The sequence below is a fragment of the Eumetopias jubatus genome, unplaced genomic scaffold (assembly GCF_037043125.1).
Source record: "Eumetopias jubatus isolate StellerSeaLion01/CBP00866 unplaced genomic scaffold, mEumJub1_p1.0 scaffold_1, whole genome shotgun sequence".
Lineage (NCBI taxonomy): Eukaryota > Metazoa > Chordata > Mammalia > Carnivora > Otariidae > Eumetopias > Eumetopias jubatus.
In genome coordinates this window covers 71,781,021-71,800,651 of record NW_028274807.1, presented here as the reverse complement: position 1 = coordinate 71,800,651, position 19,631 = coordinate 71,781,021, and the positions used below count along the sequence as shown (strand labels likewise).

Here is a 19,631-nt window from a genome sequence, read left to right as displayed (position 1 = left end):
GCAAAGTCATATAATGAGGTTGTCTATGATGGGGGTTATAGAGATGGATCTGAGGTATGACACAATACTTTTGTTACTAATGACTGGGATATAAATGTTATCATATCACTTGCCTGGTAAAAACACTGTAGTGGCTATCCATTGCAACTGTAAATGATTTACTTGTTCCAGAGAAACAGAAAAAGGAGGAATGGGGTTATAGATAGCCAGCAGAAAACTGCCTTGCCCAAAAGCATTAGGTTTAAAAAACCAAGGAGAGGGGTGCCTGGCTGGCTCAGTCAGTAGAGTATGCAACTCCTGATCTTGAGGTTGTAAGATAGAGCCCCATGATGGGTGTAGAGATTACTTAAAAATAAAATCTTTAAAAAATAAAAAACAAGAAGACTGACAATCACTATGCTTTACCCCTATCTATTTACATACATTAAAGAAGAATTCTGACACTGTTAGAGCAGTAGTCCTTGAGTAAAGGTTCAGATCACAATCACCTAAAAAGGCTTTTCAAACTATCTCTGCCCCCAAAGTTCTGATTCAGTAGGTCTGGATATGAGTCCAAGCAAAGGTACTGTGGAAAAAGCTTCCCAGGTCATTCTGATGTGCACCTCTGGTTAAAAACTGCTTATCTGACTACACGGATGGCTTCCCAAATTATCAATGAAACACTGAAAGAAAAAGAAAAACATTCTTTATATAGAGGGCAAAGACCTTGAACTAAGTCATCTGTTAATTTACTTTCTTAGAATCAAATGCTACCTTCTAACATTGTCATATTTTTACTTCAACAACTACTACCAGCACCTCTGACCAGAATGCAGCTGCTGGATTCAAATCAAAAGAGATGCCATTGTTTCTATCTCTTGGAATCATAGTAAAGGGGTACTAATAATGCATTAATGCTGTATTCATAGGAAAGATTACACATAATTTACACAATAGCTGATTGATAAGCAAGAAATCTCCACAACAGCATTCTGCAACTGTGAATCGTGGTTTGAATTAAAATTTTGTAATTTGTGCAGAATTTTTCTATTGTCATAGCTAGCTTTCTGCCATACTTAAAAGATGGCAGTGTTTTTTTTTAAGATTTTATTTATTTATTTGAGAGAGAGAATGAGAGATAGAGAGCATGAGAGGGAAGAGGGTCAGAGGGAGAAGCAGACTCCCTGCTGAGCAGGGAGCCCGATGTGGGACCCGATCCCGGGACTCCAGGATCATGACCTGAGCCGAAGGCAGTTGCTTAACAACTGAGCCACCCAGGCGCCCCCAAAGATGGCAGTTTTTAAATAAATACTGTAAGAACAAGATTATTTCTTAATATCCTAAAATGCTGGATTATTCTCAAGAGATTCAGGAACATATGATTTTTGCTAATTCTTTTTCTAGGCTAATATTCAGAAATAAGTTTCTTAAAAAAAGGGGGGGGCACCTGGGTGGCTCAGTCAGTCAAGCATCTGCCTTCAGCCTGGGTCATGATCCCAGGGTCCTGGGATCGAGCCCGGCACCTGGCTCCTTGCTGGCAGGGAGCCTACTTCTCCCTCTCCCCTGCTAGTGCTCTCTCTCTTTCACTCTTTCTCTCAAATAAGCAAAAAAATAAAATCTTAAAAAAAAAACTTTAAAAAAAAAAAGAAAGAAGTTTCTTTGATATGTATCTTGACACTATATATAAAGAACTCCTCTTCAGAGGGGGAGACGAACCATGAGAGACTATGGACTCTGAGAAACAAACTGAGGGTTCTAGAGGGGAGGGTGTGGGGGGATGGGTTAGGCTGGTGATGGGTATTAAAGAGGGCACGTACTGCATGGAGCACTGGGTGTTATACGCAAACAATGAATCATGGAACACTACATCAAAAACTAATGATGTAATGTATGGTGATTAACATAATTAAAAAAAAAAAAAGAAGAACTCCTCTGGAAAGTAAAAAAAGTTTACAGTATCAGACAACTTTCACATGCAAATTAACCCTTCTAGTTCATTTTCAATTCAAAAAATGAAATGTTGGTGGTTGACTTTTTAACCTCTTATAAAACAAATAATACACACATACCCATCACCTAGTTTCAACAACTGAAACAAGGCTATTCTTATTTCATATAGTCCTATCCCTTTCCTGTTGATGTACTTTAAAGCAAATCCCAGATGTTGTACTTTATTGATCTTTAACAGATAAGAAATTTTTAATGGGCTCTCTTTATCATTATTACACATACAATAATTCCTTCAAATATCTCATACCCATTTCATGTTTGACTTTCCCAAATTGTCTCAAAAATGTATTTTTTTTACACTTTTGTTCGACTATCTCATTTTGTACCAAATTGTGATATACTAAAATATTTTGACTCAAAAGTTAATGTTATATATACTATCCAAATCTAAACATGTCACATGTCTTTTAAGAGCTTCCCACTGTTTCTATGATGATCCACCAAAGTCTTTAACATGATAGAAAATCTTGCATGATTTGGTCCTTACCCAAATCAAGGCCTCAGAGATGACTAAGATCTCTCCTAGCTCCATAACAATCCAGTATTTTCTTAATGGTTAATTCATCCCAGTGAAAGATGACGGATTAAAAGAATCAAAAATGTATAGTCAGCTACAGGTAATGAAAAACCAACCCACTGCATAAACCTTGATTAGATGCTAGGGGAAAAAAATTACTTATACAAGGCATTATTGGTACAGTTGGGAAAATTTGAACATGTAATTACTATTAGTGTTATAAATGTGACTATGGTAGAGAATGTCCTTATTTTTAGGAGATGCATGCCAAACTTTCAAATGATTTTAAAAAAATGTACGTGCAATGTATATATACATGTATGTGTGTAAGACAAAGCTAACAAATATGCCAAAATATTAACAACTGATGAATCTAGATGAAGGTTAGATTGATGTTCACTATATGATCCTTTCAACTCTTAAGTTTGAGTAATTTTTACTTTTTTTTTAAAGATTTTATTTATTTATGTATTTGACAGAGAGAGAAAGACAGCGAGAGAGGGAACACAAGCAGCGGGGAGTGAGAGAGGGAGAAGCAGGCTTTCCACTGAGCAGGAAGCCCAATGCAGAGCTCGATCTCAGGACCCCAGGATCATGACCTCAACAGACGCTTAATGACTGAGCCACCCAGGCGTCCCAAGTTTGAATAATTCTTAAATAAAAAGCTGTGGGGGTGTTTGATATTCACAGATCAATCAACATGATATATCACATCAATAAGAAAAATAATAACCACATGATCATTTCAATAGATGCAGAAAAAGCATTTGACAAAATACAATATCTATTCATGATAAAAACCCTCAACAAAGTAGGTTTAGAGGGAACATATCTCAACATAATAAAGCTCATATATAACAAACCCATAACTAACATCATACTCAATAGGGAAAAACTGACAGTGTTTCCCCCAAGATCAGGAAGACAAGGATGTCCACTCTCACCACTTTTATTCAACATAGTACTGGAAGTCCTAGCCACAGCAATCAGACAAGAAATAAGGATAACTGGGTAGCTCAGTCGGTTGAGTGTCTGACTCCTGATTCTGGCTCAGGTAATGAACCCAGAGCATGAGACTGAGCCCTGCAGGAGTCTCCAAACTGGGGGGGGCGGGGTGGAGCCTGCTTAAGATTCTCTCTCTCCCTCTCCTTCTGCTCCTCCCCCACTTGCTCTCTTGTTCTCTCTCTTAAAAAAAAAAAGAAAGAAAAGACATCCAATTTGGTAAGGAAGAAGTAAAATTTTCACTATGTGCAGATGACATGATACTGTATATAGAAAAACCTAACCACCACCAAAAAACCACGAGAATAAATGAATTCAGTAAGGTTGCAGGACACAAAAATCAATGTACAGAAATTAGTTCCATTTCTATACACTAATAATGAAGCAGCAGAAATTAAGAAAATAATCCCATGAACAACTGCACCAAAAATCATAAAATACCTAAGAATAAACTTAAACAAAGAGGTGAAAGACTTGAACTCTGAAAACTATAACAGACATTGATGAATTAAAGACGGCACAAACAAATGGAAAGATATTCCATGCTCATGGATTAAAAGAGAACAAGTATTGTTAAAATATCCATACCACCCCAAGCAATCTATAGATTCCATGGAATCTCTATCAAAGTACCAAGAGCATTCTTCACACAATTAAAACGAACAATCCTAAAATTTGTATGGAAACACAAAAGACCTCAAATAGCCAAAACAATCTTGAAAAAGAAAAACAAAACTGGAGGTATCACAGTCCCAGATTTCAAGTTATATTACAAAGCTATAATAAAACAGCATGGTACTGGCACAAAAATAGACATATAGATCAATGGAACAGAATAGAAATCCCAGAAGTAAACCCACAAGTATACAGTCAATTAATCTTTGACAAAGGAAGCAAGAAGATGCAATGGGAAAAAAGACGGGGGGCACCTGGGTGGCTCAGTCGTTAAGCGTCTGCCTTCGGCTCAGGTCATGATCCCAGGGTCCTGGGATCGAGCCCCACATTGGGCTCCCTGCTCCGCGGGAGGCCTGCTTCTCCCTCTCCCACTCCCCTTGCTTGTGTTCGCTCTCTAGCTGTCTCTCTCTCTGTCGGATAAATAGATAAAATCTTAAAAAAAAAAAAAAGACGGTCTCCTCAACAAATGGTGCTGGGAAAATTGAACAGCTACATGCAAAAGAATGAAACTGGACCACTTTCTTATAGCACACACAAAAATAAACTCAGAGTGGAGTAAGGACCTAAATGTGACACCTGAAACCATAAAAATCCTAGAGGACAGCACAGGCAGTAACTTCTCTGATATTGGCCATAGCAGCATTTTTCTAGACATGTCTCCTGAAGCAAGGGAAACACAAGCAAAAATAAACTATTGGGACTACATCAATGTAAAAAGCTTCTGCACAGAAAAGGAAACAACCAACAAAATTAAAAGATAACCTACAGAATGGGAGAAGATATTTTCAAATAACATAGCCAAAAAAGGGTTAGTATCCCAAATATATAAAGAACTTATACAACTCAACATCAAAAAACCCAAATAATCCAATTAAAAATGGGTAGAAGACATGAACAGACATTTCTCCAAAGAAGACATACAGAAGACCAACAGACACATGAAAAGATGCTCAATATCACTCATTATCAGGGAAATGCAAATCAAAACCACAAGGAGATATCACCTCACACCTGTCAGAATGGCTAAAATCAAAAACACAAGAAACAAGCGTTGGTGAGAATGTGGAAGAGAAAGGAACCCTTGTGCACTGTTAGTGGGGATGCAAACATTCTACTTGCACAATCTTCTCTATATATAAACAATCTGATAAATATCCTTGTTCATATAATTTTGCACATTTTTCTTATTATTCCTGAGAAGAAATTCCTAGATATAAAAACTCTGAAGCAAAGTATGTATTCTTAAGTTCTGAGATATTTTACTACTTTGTCCTTTGAGAAAAAGCTCTACCAAATGACACTCTTTCCAACAGTATGAGGACTGTTTCCCTAAAATTTCCCAGTAGTGGGAACTCTTAAAATTGAAGTCCAACAGAAAAACCTGCTTGCTTTAGCTCTACATATATCTCATTGCATCTTAATTTTCCTCATAATGATTTCCAAGACACTTTCGGACACAATGTGCAGCAGACTGTATTTTCCAAAGATGGCCACACTGGGTCATCTGCAACATGACCTTGCCATTCCCCCAGCAAGATATAAAGTCTATTTCTCTACTCCCTTGCATCCGGGTGACCCCTGTGACTACTCTAAAAGAACATGACAGAAATGATCTGTCTCTTCCAAACTTAGCCTTTAACTGGCCTGCTAGCTTCAACTTCCTATCTTTTAAAAATAAGCTGCCAAGGGGCACCTGCCTGGGTTAGTAGGAAAGGCATGCTACTCTTGATCTCAAGGCTGTGAGTTCCAGCCCCACACTGGGTGTAGAGATTACTAAAAAAAGTAAACAAACAAAAAATGAGTGGCCATGTAAGTGTAATTACCCTAATACTAACATGCTGTGAGAAGCCTGACCACAAGGAAAATCTCTGAAGGATGAAATGTCATGTGAAGAGAAGACAGAAAGACCAAGAAGAACAGAGCATCAGATGTGAAAGTGGATCTAACAGCCTCAGCAACCCAGCTTTCAGAACATGATCACAGATGAACCATCCAGGCAAAACCGTTCCAAACTCCTGACCTACAAACCTTGAGCAAAATAAAATGGTTGTTTTATTTTTTTAAATAATTGTTTCAAGTAACTAAGTTTTAGATTGATTTGTTACAGAAGAACAGATAAACTAGAACTCGATTTAAAGTAACTTTTGAGGGGTGCCTGGATCGCTTAGTTGGTTGAGCGTCTGACTCTAGGTTTCAGCTCAGGTCATGATCTCCTCATTGTGGGATCAAGCCCCACATCAGGCTCCTCACTCAACGGGGAGTCTGCTTGAGATTCTCTTGCTCCCTCTCCCTCTGCCCAGCCCACACTCTAAAGTAAATAAATCTTTTTTTTTAAGATTTTATTTATTTATTTGACAGAGAGAGACACGGTGAGAGAGGGAACACAAGCAGGGGGAGTGGGAGAGGGAGAAGCAGGTTTCCTGCTGAGCAGGGAGCCCGATGGAGGGCTCGATCCCAGGACCCTGGGATCATGACCCAAGCCAAAGGCAGATGCTTAACGACTGAGCCACCCAGATGCCCCAAAAGTAAATAAATCTTTTTTTTAAATAAATCTTTAAAAAACATAAAGTAACCACTGATAAAAATTTTAAGTTAATTTATCTCCAAATAAGCATGCACTTCAAAAGCTATCTTAGAAAAACACACTTACTCCAGTATTTCTCAACTGCTATAAGCATCTTAAGAACAACTCTTTTATAGTTTTTTACAGCTTTTAAGGAGCTTTAGTTACTTTTTTTTTCAAATATCTCATTCTGATTCATGTGATCCAGGGACAACAATTTCAAAAAGACTTAGATTTTATAAGTAGACAATCAATTGAAAAATTAAGAGTTTATCAATATGACAGGATATGACACTTATTAAATTTTCTATACAAGTGCAACAAGCCTTAATTCTCTGAATAGTTCAGTCTGTTAAATTAAATATAATATCTCCCTAGAAACCTCACATATAAATATGTCAGTAGACTAGAAAGAGACTAGTCAGTCTCTTGAGAACTATGACAACTACCCACGAGAACCTAAAGATTTTGGTTTCACTTAATCACTACACTGGAAAAGAAAATTTAAACAATTCATATATTACTCATAGTTTTGCAATTCATCAGTAGTACAATAACAGAAAAAGTCCTAAAATAAAAATTAGAGTATGCTATGTGAAAATGAAGAATCTATGACTATTTTATGAAACTAATTTTTGGCAATAAAAGTCTGTAGCCTAACTACTGTGTGCAAAGAAGTGTGCTGAGTGAAAGGATACAATGACACTAGTAGGCTCTATGACCAGAGAGTTTACATACAGTCTAAAAAGGAGTGTGAGATGTGACTGTATCCGTTTGTAAAGTAAAATTACAAAAGGCTACACAGAGGTGCCAATTCTACCTAACAGCTCCACTTGGGTGTCTATCTCAAACTCAACAAGTACAAAAATTAAATTCCTGATTTTTGTTTTTTTATCCAAAACCTGTTCTTCCCTTGCCTTCCCCTTATCAGTAAGCAATACCTCCATCCACCCAGTTGCTCAAGCCAAAAATGTTATTTTTATTCTTTGCATTCCCTACAAACAATTCAACGGCATTTCTTATCGATTCTATCCTAAAAATTATCCATTCTCTACCAATCATCTCTTGCCTGGCCTAGCCTGATAACTAGTGTCCTGTAATGGCTTCCTTAACCGGTCTCTCTATATTCATTTTTGCCCCTCTACAACTCATTTTCCAAATAGAAGTCAAGATATTTTTAAACTGTAAGCCTTATAAATTGCTCACCACTGCTAAAAGCTTTCTAATACCTTCCTATTGCACTAATCATAAAATCCGAACTTCTTTCTATGGATGACTTACAAGGCCTAACCTGATCTGGTCCCTGCTATCTCTCTGAACTTACCTCCTACCACTATGTCCCCTGCCACTCTGCTCCAACCCCACTGGCCTTTTTGCTCCTTGAAAATCAAGCTCTTTCCCACCTCAAGCCCCTTGATCTACAGTCATCCTGCTCTCTCTGGTCCCCCGCCCCTGGCACCAGTTACCCAAATTAGCAATGCCAACAAGAAGACAACCAAACATCACCGGCCTCCTGATGCAAATAATACATTACCCACCACCTGCGAGTATTCTTGCCAAAACTGTTTAAACGGAATTTACCTAGAGTAAACAATCAGAAAAACTCAAAATGTGGGATATTCTACAAGACAATTTCCCCACACTCTTCAAAAAAGTAAGTAACATGAGATTAGCTGTCATATTATCTATAATCCAGAAAAGTAGGGGATCAACACATCCAAAACAGGTATAAGCAATAAATGTTATGTTATAACATCCTGATGAAACATGATACAACCATTTTTTTTAAATCATAAAATCTTCCTAACAATATAGAAAATTTACAACATACCACTAAAAAAAATAGCAAAACTACCAAAAATTTGCAATATGATTATAAGAAGGTGATATAAATCGCAACAGGGGTTGAGACTTTTGGGGATGCTGGGATGGGGTGAATATATTCTGCATGTAGGACAGAATATATTCTGGGAGCCAGAGGGAGGAACTGTGGGAGATGGAATAATGGCCCCCTAAGGATGTCAATATCCTAATCCCCTGAACCTATAAATACATTAGGTTACACTAAAAAAGTGAATTCAGGCAGCACACAGAATTAAGGTTGATAATCATCTAACTTGGGATGGGGAGATTATGCTGGAAATATCTAAGTAGGCCAACAATACCACGAGGGTCTTTATAAGTGAAAGACGGAGGCAGAACAGAGAGTGTCCCAGTAATTGCTGGCTCTGAAGATAGAAGGGTATCATGAGCTAAGTAATGTGGGCAGCCTCTTGATACTGGAAAAAGTAAAAAAAATATTCTCTTCTAGACTTTCTAGAAAGGAATGCAGTCCTGCCAAACTCTTGATTTCAGCCAACTGAGACCTGTGTTGAAACAAACTATAAGATAATGAATTTGTGTTGTTTTAGCCCACTATGTTTGGGATAATTTGTTATAGCAGCAATAGGAAACCAATCAAGCTTATTCTATGATTGGACTAAGATGATCATCCACAACTCTATCTACCAAAGGAAAGAGTGAATCCTCTTGAGAGAAAGATAACATCACATTACCCAGAGCATCTATAACTTTTCATATATAGTGTATAGCATTAAATAAAAAATGCTGGCACGCTAAAAGTAGTTAAGAAGAGTAGGAGGAGAAGGAAGAAGGAAGAGGAGGAGAACAAATGAATAAGAAACAAATAGAAATAGACACACAGATAATCTAAATAAGGTTTCATTAAATAGGGACTCAAAAGTGGTAATATGTTCATGAAACTAGAGAAAAATATGCAAGAAACAAATACAAAGGTGGCAATTTTCACCAAAGAAGAAGAATCTATAAAAAACAAAACCAAATAAAATTTCCAAAAGTGAAAAACATAACTGGAGAACTCCAGAGATAGGTTTCACAGGAGATTATACTCAGAAGATGAGCTTAATAAACAGGAATATAGATCAATAGATAATATTCTACTTTTCTGTGAAGCTTATCATTTCAGAAAAGAATGTGAGAGACATGTAGACACAACAAAAGACTCTAACATATGTGTAACTGAGTGCCAGAAGGAGAGAAAAAAGCAAAGCAGAAGCAGGCAATATTCAAAGAGATAAAAGCCAGGAATTTTACAAACTGATGAAAGACATGCCCTACAAACCCCATCTATTGAAACTCTACAAGCCCCAAGCAGGAAGAACAAAAAAGAAACCACACCTACACATGTAATAGTAAAACTGCCAAAACCAGTCCAAAGAAAAAAATCTTTAAAAAAGCGGAGGAGGTATGCCTGCGTGGCTCAGTCGGTTAACCATCTGACTCTTGATTTCAGCTTGGGTCATGAGATCAAGTCCCACGTTGGGCTCTGCATTGGGTGTGGAGCCTGCTTGAGATTCTCTTTCTCCCTTTCCTTCTGCCCCTACCCTTCCTTTCTCTCTCTCTCCCCCTCTCCAATTAAAAAAAGAGAGAGAAAAGATACATTATCCGCAAAAGAACAATAACACTAATAAAACTTGTAACAAATGATAAAGACAAAAAAAAAAAAAAACAAATAAAAGACAATGAAATGACACTGTGCTTTAAAAAAAGAAAAAAAGGGGCCTGGGTGGCTCAATCGTTAAGCATCTGCCTTTGGCTCAGGTCATGATCCCAGCGTCCTGGGATCGAGCCCCGCGTCAGGCTCCCTGCTCAGCAGAAGCCTGCTTCTCCCTCTCCCACTCCCCCTGCTTGTGTTCCCTCCCCTCACTGTCTCTCTCAAAAAATAAAATAAAATCTTTAAAAAGAAAAAGAAAAAAAGCCAACCTACTACTCCATGCTTTGGGAAAATAGCCTTCCAACATCAAAGAAAAACAAAGGTATTTTCAGACAAAAACTGAGATGGCTCTTAGCCAGTAGATAAACACTAAAAGAAATACCAAAGGATGTCTTAAAATTAAATGATAAATGTGCTAGGAAGTATCTTGTTTTTATCCATACAAAACAATTACCTGACAATAACCAATAAAACCTAGTCTCTTTATTATTGTTAGTGAAATATATTGACTTAAAAATCCAAAGGGGGGAAAAAATCTAAAGAGATGGATTTTTAACTTACTATAAAGCTCTCAATGAGCAGAAAACTGGGAATCAAATAAAACAACATAGCAACAAGTTAAAAATCATTTTTTTAAAAAAAGATCAACAAGAAAAGTTTTATTTATTTAAAAATGAACATATTTCTTTAAGATTTTTTTTAAGACTTTATTTGTCAGAGAGAAAGAGCACAAGCAGAGGGAGTGGCAGGCAGAGAAGCAGGCTCCCCACTGAGCAAGGAGCCTGACACAGGACTAAATTCCAGGACCCTGGGATCATGACCTGAGCCAAAGGCAGACGCTCAACTGACTGAGCCACCCAGGCATCACCAAAATGAATATACTTCAGGCTAGAACTACAAAAATTAAAATGGTTAGTCCCCCCCCCAAAAAAATGGTTAGTTCCATCAACTTTAATTTTGCGTAAGTCAATTTAAAAAGTAATCACACACGCTTTGCACACATCTTGTCTAAAAGTGACTCTAAAATACATACAAAATTAAATCCTTGATATTAATCATCTGAGTGACCCTCTCCACTGCTTGCCTTGGATTAAACTGTTTTACCATGTTTTACACTTCAGTACTACACTGTATTTCTTTAGCAGTAAAAATTTTAATATTTAAATGTGAGTATGTCTGGGGCATCACAGAAAATATAAAAATTGTAAAGGGAAAACTGACTACATTTCATTAAAGAATCCTGACTTATTTAAATTTTTTTCTAAGTAATCTCTACACCCAATGTGGGGCTCGAACTTATAACCCTGAGATCAAGAGTCACATGCTCCACAGACTGAGCCAGGCAGGTGCCCCCTGACTTACTTAAGATACAAATTACTACAAGATTACAATCAAGTCAATTCTTTGAGAATTTCTTCATCTCTGGAATAGATAATGATATACTGGAATAGTTAATAATATACTCATTTAACTCACATTTCTTCTCATCTAACTTCCAGATCCTTCTTCTAGAGATATAATTCAAAGGAAAGAGATTTCATGTAATCCCAAATAAACATATATATTTCCTCACGTAAGTTTTCTTCCATGACCTCTCAGTTTACTTATCCTTTGCTCTGACATCATTTCAGATATAAATCTTTAAGGCATTGTGTCCTCTGGGTTTTTGTTTTGTTTTGTCTTTTTCCTCCTCTTTTGCTCACTCTACCTTCTTAAATACTCTAAATAGAAAATCTATAAATGACTCTTTTTTAAGACCTTTCCTGCTCTCCTTCTACAAAGTGAAGTGAAGTTTGCCCATCTTTTATATTCTTTCTTTATCCACAACATAGATGATTTTCATATATACAAGTAACATGCCTAATCCTTCATGCATTCTAAACTACTAGTTTACTTCCACATGGGAAAGCCAGCATCTTTAACTAAATCATCCAAATTCCTCTTCAAGGATACAAGAGAAAGAGGAAAGGGAATTAGCATTTTTAAGTAGGTTGCTCCCTATCTACTTCCGTGAAAGGTAGTATTATTCTCACTCATTGAGCCTAGGAAAAATTCAGAAATCTGCCCAAAGGTTTCACTAAGGTTTCACCACCAATATGTGAAAAAGACAGAAGTCAAACAGGTCATCTGACTCCAGAGGTTGTATACTTGGCTCATATTCACTGCCCTAAAAGAATGTTCTGCAGTATAAATTATGCTTTGCCTATCAACAGCACCAGAAGCTTCCAATTAAACACTGCAGGTTAACTATACCCCTTTACCTTCATTTTCTCCAAAAATCCAATTAAAATGACAGAAAAAAAATTTTTTAAAGCACTAATCCACAGAGAAGAGAAGCAGTAATAGTAGCAACACAATTCTGGAAACCGAAAGGTAAAAGAATAGGAACTCACTTAGACCAGAAAAAGCCAAAACCTAAGTCTTCAAAGTGTACTGGTAAAGCCAATTTGAAGCCAGAAGATTTGGAATCAGAATTCCAAGATGGTTACTGAATATATGCTGAACAATGATCTTGAGCAGCTTTCATGCGCTTATTGACCATTTGCATATCTTCTTTGGAGAAATGTTTATTCAAATCATTTGCCGGTTTTTAAACTGGGTTATTGCTCTTTTATTGTTGAGTTGTAGAGTTCTTTATATTCTTTGGATACAAATCCCTTACATAATTTGCAAATATTTCCTATCATTCTGTAGGCTGTTTCACATTCTTGATTCCTTTGAAGCACAAAAGTTTTAATTTTGATGAAATCCAATTTGCCAATTTTTTCTTCAGTTGCTTGTACTTTAGGCATCGTACCTAAAAAATCATTGCCTAATTCAAGGTAAATCTTTTGGATACAAGGTAATTCATGTAAATCTTTTGGGTACAAAGATTTACTCTTATGTTTTCTTCTAAGAATTGTATAGTTTTTGATCTTACATTTAGGTCTATGACCCATTTAGACCTAACTTTTGCATAGGATGAGATACAGGAGTCTAACATCATTCTTTTACACATGGGTGTCCAGTTGTTTCAGCACCATTTGTTAAAAAGGCTATTCTTTCTCCATTGACTGTACTGGAACCCTTGTCAAAACTTGGTTTATCGTAAATGTAAAGGTTTCTGGATTCTCTATTCCATTGATCTACACATACCCTGCTTTAATGCCAATACCACACTGTCTTGATTACATAGCTTTGTAGTGTTTTTAAAATGGGAAGTGAACCCTCCAAATTTGTTCTTTTTCCAGATTGTTTTGGCTATTCTGAGCCACTTGTATTTTCATATGAATTTTAGGATCAGCTTGCCAGTCTTCAAAGAAATTAGCTGGAAATTGATAGGGTTTGCCTTTAGTCTATAGGAGAATAGAATATGGGGAATATTGTAATCTTAACAATATTAAGTCTTCTGATCCATGAACATAGAATATCTTTCCATTATTTTAGGTCTTTCTTTCAGTGATATTATATAGTTTTCAGTGTACAGTTTTGTACTTCTTTGGCTAAATTTATGCCTATGTATTTTATTCTTTTTTAATGCCACCGTTCAATGGAATGATTTTCTTTGCTAGTACATAGAAATACAAATGATTTTTGTACACTGACCTTACATCCTGCTGGCTTGCTGAATTTATTAGTTCCAACTGATTTTGGTGGATTCCTTAAGATCTTTTATATACAAGATATATATAATCTAAAAGTAGAGATAGTTGTACTCCTAGTTTTTTTTTTTTATATGGATGCCTTTTATTTTTCTTTCCTGCCAAATACTCCGGCTATAACCCCTACTACATTGTGGAATAGAAGTGGAGAGAGTGGACTTTTATTCATGGTCACAGGGAAAAACTTTTAGTCTTTCACCCTTAAGTATGATGTTAGCTAGGAATGTTTCATAGATATCCTTTACCACATTAAGAAAGTACCATATTCCTGCTTTATTGAATATTTTCACCATGAAAGTGTGGTGGATTGCCAAATGCTTTTTCTGTGCCTATTAAGACAAGTATACAGTTTTTATACTTTATTCTACATTCACTGATTTTTTGCATCCCTGGATAAATCCTACTTGGGCATGATGTACAATCCTTTTTATATGTTGCTATATTTGGTCTGCTAATATTTTGTTAAGGATTTTTGTATATTTATAAGGGATATCAGTCTGTTGTTTTCTTATGATATCTTTGGCTTTGGTAGCAGGGTAATACTAGCCTCACAGAATGACTCAGTGATACCTCCTCTTCTATTTCAGGGAAAAATTTGTAAAGGATTATTGTTATTCACCTTTAAACATTTGGAAGAGATCATTGGTAAAACCACCTTGCCCTAGGTTTTTCCTTTGGGAAACTTTTTTTTTTTTAAGTAGGCTCCACACCCAGTGTGGAGCCCAACATGAGACCCAAACCCACAACCCCGAGATCAAGACCTGAGCTAAGACCAAGAGTCATATGCAGGATGAGCATATGAACGGAATGAGCCACCCAGGCACCCTCTAAGGGAAGCTTTTTGATCATTAATTCAATCTCTTTTTTTTTTTCAAATTAGCCAACTATCCACTTTTATATGAGGTTATATTTTTCAAGACTAAGCAGATCCTTAATGCTATTTAATCCAATCTTTTATTATTTTTCCAAAATTGTTCAAAATACAAAGAGACTACTGATTTCATGATGAATTGTCACAGAGAGGTTCCCCTCTAACTAGAGAAAAGGCTATCAAGAATAATGGATTATAATTGTGGAAATTGGTATTTTCTCCTTTAAGCAGAATTCATACTCCTCTTCAGTGTGTGAAACCCATTTTGTTACTCAATATATCTCCTAATCCCCAAACAGTGATGATGGCATTTTGATTGCTCTATAGAAACATCATATATGCTGATTACCCACTATCACCAACACACATTCTTTTTTTTTTATTTTTTTTTCCTGTAGCATTACTAGGTTTGTGTCAATTTGTCCTTTTACTTTTGCCACCTGTGGCTGACTGCAGTAAAAGTAGCAATCTGGTGTCTGGAAGAGATCACAACTATCTTTTATCTGGACAGCCAATGTGAGGCTGGCCCCTGATGACATATTTTTTTTCCTTTTAAAATTTTTTTAAATTTAAATTCAATTAATTAACACATAGTGTATTATTAGTTTCAGAGATAGAGTTCAGTGATTCAGCAGTCTCATATAACATCCAGTGCTCATTACACCATGTTCTCTCCTCAATGTCCAACACCCAGTTACCCCAGCCCCTAACCCTCCTCCCCTTCAGCAACCCTCAGTTTGTTTCCTATGATTAAGGGTCTCTTATGGTTTGTCTCACTCTCTGATTTAGTCTTTTTTTTTTTTTTTGCGGGGGGGTCTATTCAGATTTTCTATTTCTTCTTGAGTTGGTTTCAATAGATTGCATCTTTCTAGGAATATATCCATTTCATCTAGCTTATTCTCATGTAATTATTCACAGTATTCTCTTATAACCCTTTGTATTTCTGTAGGACAATCCCAATGTCCTCCCTTTCATTCCTGAATCCAGTAATTTGAGTCTTCTTTTTTTCTTGGTCAGTCTAGCTAAAGATTTGTCAATTTTATTGATCTTTTTGAAAAACAAACCTTTGGTTCCATGACTTTTTCTACTGTCCCATTCTCTATTTTTTATTTCTGCTCTAGTCTTTTTTATTTCCTCCCTCTTCCTGCTTTACAATCAGTTTGCTAGTTCCTCTTTCTAGTGTCTTAAGATAGATGGTTTGATCATGATTTGAGAGGATTTTAACGCAGGTGTTTGAAGATATACATGTCCCTCTAGGCACTACTTTAGCTGCATCCCGTAAGTTTTGGTATGTGATTTTGTTTTCATTGGTCAGAAAGTATTTCCTAGTTGCCCTTATGATTTCTTCTTGGATCCACTGGTTATTTCAGAGTGTTAATTTCCACATATTGTGAATTTTTTGGATTTTTCTTCTGTTATTGATTTCTAATTTCATTTCATGATGGTCCAAGAACATATTTTGTATGGTTTCAAAACTTTCAAATTTATTGAAGCTTGTTTAATAGCCTAACATAGTCTACGCTGGAAAATGTTTCACATGCACTTGAGAAGAATGTGAATCACTTCTGTTGTGTGACGTGTTCTATAGATTATATCTGTTATGATTATATCTATTACCGATTATTTATTATGTATCCATTATTATCTTGTTGGGTTTGTTTTGTTTTTTGAGAGAGAGAGCACAAGCAGGGGGAGCGGCAGAGGGAGAGGGAGAAGCAGATTCCCCACTGAGCAGGGAACCCAACACGGGGCTCCATCTCAGGACCCTGGGATCATGACCTGAGCCACCCAGGTGCCCTATCTTGTTGGTTTATAGTATTGTTCACATCTATTTCCTTGTTGACCTTCTGCTTAGTTGTTCTACCCATTATTGAAAGTATTATGTCTTCAACTCTTATTACTAAACTGTCTCCTTTTTCCTTCAATTCTGTCAGTTTTGCTTTATGTATTTTGGGGCTCTCTTAAGTGCATATTTGTAGGTGTTATGTCTTCCTGATGGATTGACCTTTTTATCATTATAAAATGTCCTTTATCTCTAGTAATTTTTGTCTTAAGGTCTATTTCAGCTGATATTAGTATAGTCCAGCTCTCTTTTGGGTACTGTTTACATGATTTATCATTTTTATCCTTTTACTTTCAACCTACTTGTGTCTTTGAATGTAAAGCATGTTTCCTGTATGAGTTCAAGCCCCACACTGGATGTGGAGATTACTTAAAAATAAATGATTGTTTAAAAAAACAAAAATAAAGTATGTTTCTTGTAAACAGCATATAGTTGGATCATCACTGAAATTTTATATAAGAAAAAGTTTTAAAAACATAAGGGCAAAATACATTAAAAAGGCATGCCCTTTTCTGAAACTGAAGAAAATACTACAAAGACAAAATATTTTTTGAAAAAAAAAATAAGGGAAAACTTGTCCCATCAGATATCAAAACACTCATTATGAAAAGTATTATAACTAAAATATTAATGGTATTTGATGAATAGACAAATACATTAGTGAAAAAGAGTAGAATCCAGAAAAATATCCACATATGTATATATCTATGTAATATTAAATCAAGGGGGAGATTATTCAATAAAAGGTGTTAGGATAAGTGACTTCCATTAGAAAGAAAACAAAATTAGATTCTCAAGACTAAAATCCAGTCACATTACATGAAACTAAAAATTAGTATGAAATGATAGAAAAATACCCTATAAGTAATAATGGAATAGGGGAGACTTTTCTAGGTAATACACAAAAACCAGTTTTTAAATTTCTGTATAATAAAAAAACACCATAAACAGACTTAATGCAAATTTAATCACTGCAACTAAAGCTGTGGCTTGAGAGACAGCATTAAAAAGTGAATTCACTTCCAGGTCCACCATTAAAAAAGTGAATTTAGGGGCGCCTGGGTGGCTCGGTAGGTTAAGTGTCTGCCTTTGGCTCAGGTCAAGATCCCACAACTCTGGGATCAAGCTCTGAACCCCCAGGCTCCCTGCTCAGCAGGGTGTCTGCTTCTCCCTCTGCCTCTTCCCCCTGCCTACCTTCTGCTTCTCCCTCTGCCTCCTCCCCCCTTACCGTCCCCCCCTTGTGCGCGCGCTCACACTCTCTCTTACTCTCTCTCTCAAATAAATAAAATGTATTTTTTAGATGAATTTAACTTCTCAAAATATCGGGTTTGGGATTTTTTTTAATTTTAAAAATGAAGATAATTCCTACCTCACAATATATTTTAATGTTAAATGAGAGAATAGCTATAAAAGCATCTAGTGTGAAATCTGCCACATTATAGAAGCTTCTTCCTTATTTCAACTTAAGTTGGTATTACATTACATTATTACATTTAATGAGGAATTACAAGCTGCAATCAGGAATAGCAAGATTCCTGTATCTCGGTTCATGATAAAACTACTTTATAATTATAATAATACTTTTATAATTATAAAAACTACTTTATAATAAATGAAAACACATTTCCCCACATCCCTCACCCACTATGTTTGCCATGTAAAGATGGAAGGTAAAGTGGCAAAGCAGCCAGGACCGGCCCCAGTTTAAGAGCAAAACATAACCAGTATAGATATACATCAATAGCTACATCTTATGTCATATCTTTCACCCATTAAAACCTTTCTCCCCAAAATATCTTTTTTAAGATTTTCTTCCTAAGTTCTCCAACAAGGATCATATCTGAAACAGAATCTACAAATGAAAAACCTTCAGAATGGTACACAGTAAACACTGTTAAGGATAAAACATAAACGTGTATCAGGTAAAGACTAAAGTTTTGAAGACTTGTTAATGCCAATATTTTTATATTAGAACATTGCTTAGATCAAAAATGTTTCACAATTCAGAAAGTGCAAATTCAACCTTTTTTTTAATATTCACTTCCTGCATGAACCATAGTATGTTTAAATAAAGGAAAAGCACAATTTTTGTTTAATTCTATAAAATTCCTTATTTTTCTTTTTTTAAGATTTTATTTATTTGAGAGAGAATGAGAGATAGAGAGCACAAGAGGGAGGAAGTTCAGAGGGAGAAGCAGACTCCCTGCTGAGCAGGGAGCCTGATGTGGGACTCAATCCCAGGACTCCAGGATCATAACCTGAGCTGAAGGCAGTCGCTTAACCAACTGAGCCACCCAGGCGCCCTAATTCTATAAAATTCTAAAGAGCAACTACATATACCATTTAGAGTCCAAACAAATTCAAACTTCTTCAAACAAATGTTGGTCAAAATGGAAAATTCCAATTTGAAAAAAAGTATGCTTAGACATGTGTACTTTCTTGTAGATTGTTAGATGAACAAGATTTTGACCTTCAGACTAGTTTTTAAAAAAACTAAAAAGGTAATTTTTAGTCACACAAAATTACACAACGAAATGTGCCTTCCAATCTAAAAACAAAACAAACAAAAAAATGTCCATTGGAATGTAAAAGTAACCATCCGCTTTATTCACATTACTAAAGACAATGTTGCAATAGCAACATCCTTCTCTCCCTATTTCAACCAATCCCCCTATTTTCCTTACCGACTTAGCAGGAAAATTAATGTTTAGAACTTGAACACTGGTAAATTTTTCTTCAGCAATATCTGCCTTCTGCAACAATTCTACAGCACCCAAGGCAGTTATGCCCCCATGGCAGACTTAAATGCCATTAAGATTCATTTACAAAGGAAAAATAAAAGAATTAGTTTTAAAACATCACAACAGATCAGAATACTACAAGGAATAAATAGTGCAGCTGCCTTGCCATCAAAAAGCAAAAACAGGGCACCTGGGTGTCTCAGTTAAGTGTCTGCCTTAGGCTCAGGTCATGATCTTAGGGTCCTGGGATCCAGCCCCAATTGGGGGGAAGGGGC

The 19,631-nt window shown here is 36.1% G+C and overlaps 1 protein-coding gene across 4 annotated transcripts in view; it reads right to left on the bottom strand.

Annotated features, from left to right (window-relative positions):
• Positions 1 to 19,631, bottom strand: part of ACAP2 (ArfGAP with coiled-coil, ankyrin repeat and PH domains 2) — a 144,174-nt gene that overhangs the window by 121,678 nt on the left and 2,865 nt on the right. The window lies entirely within an intron of this gene.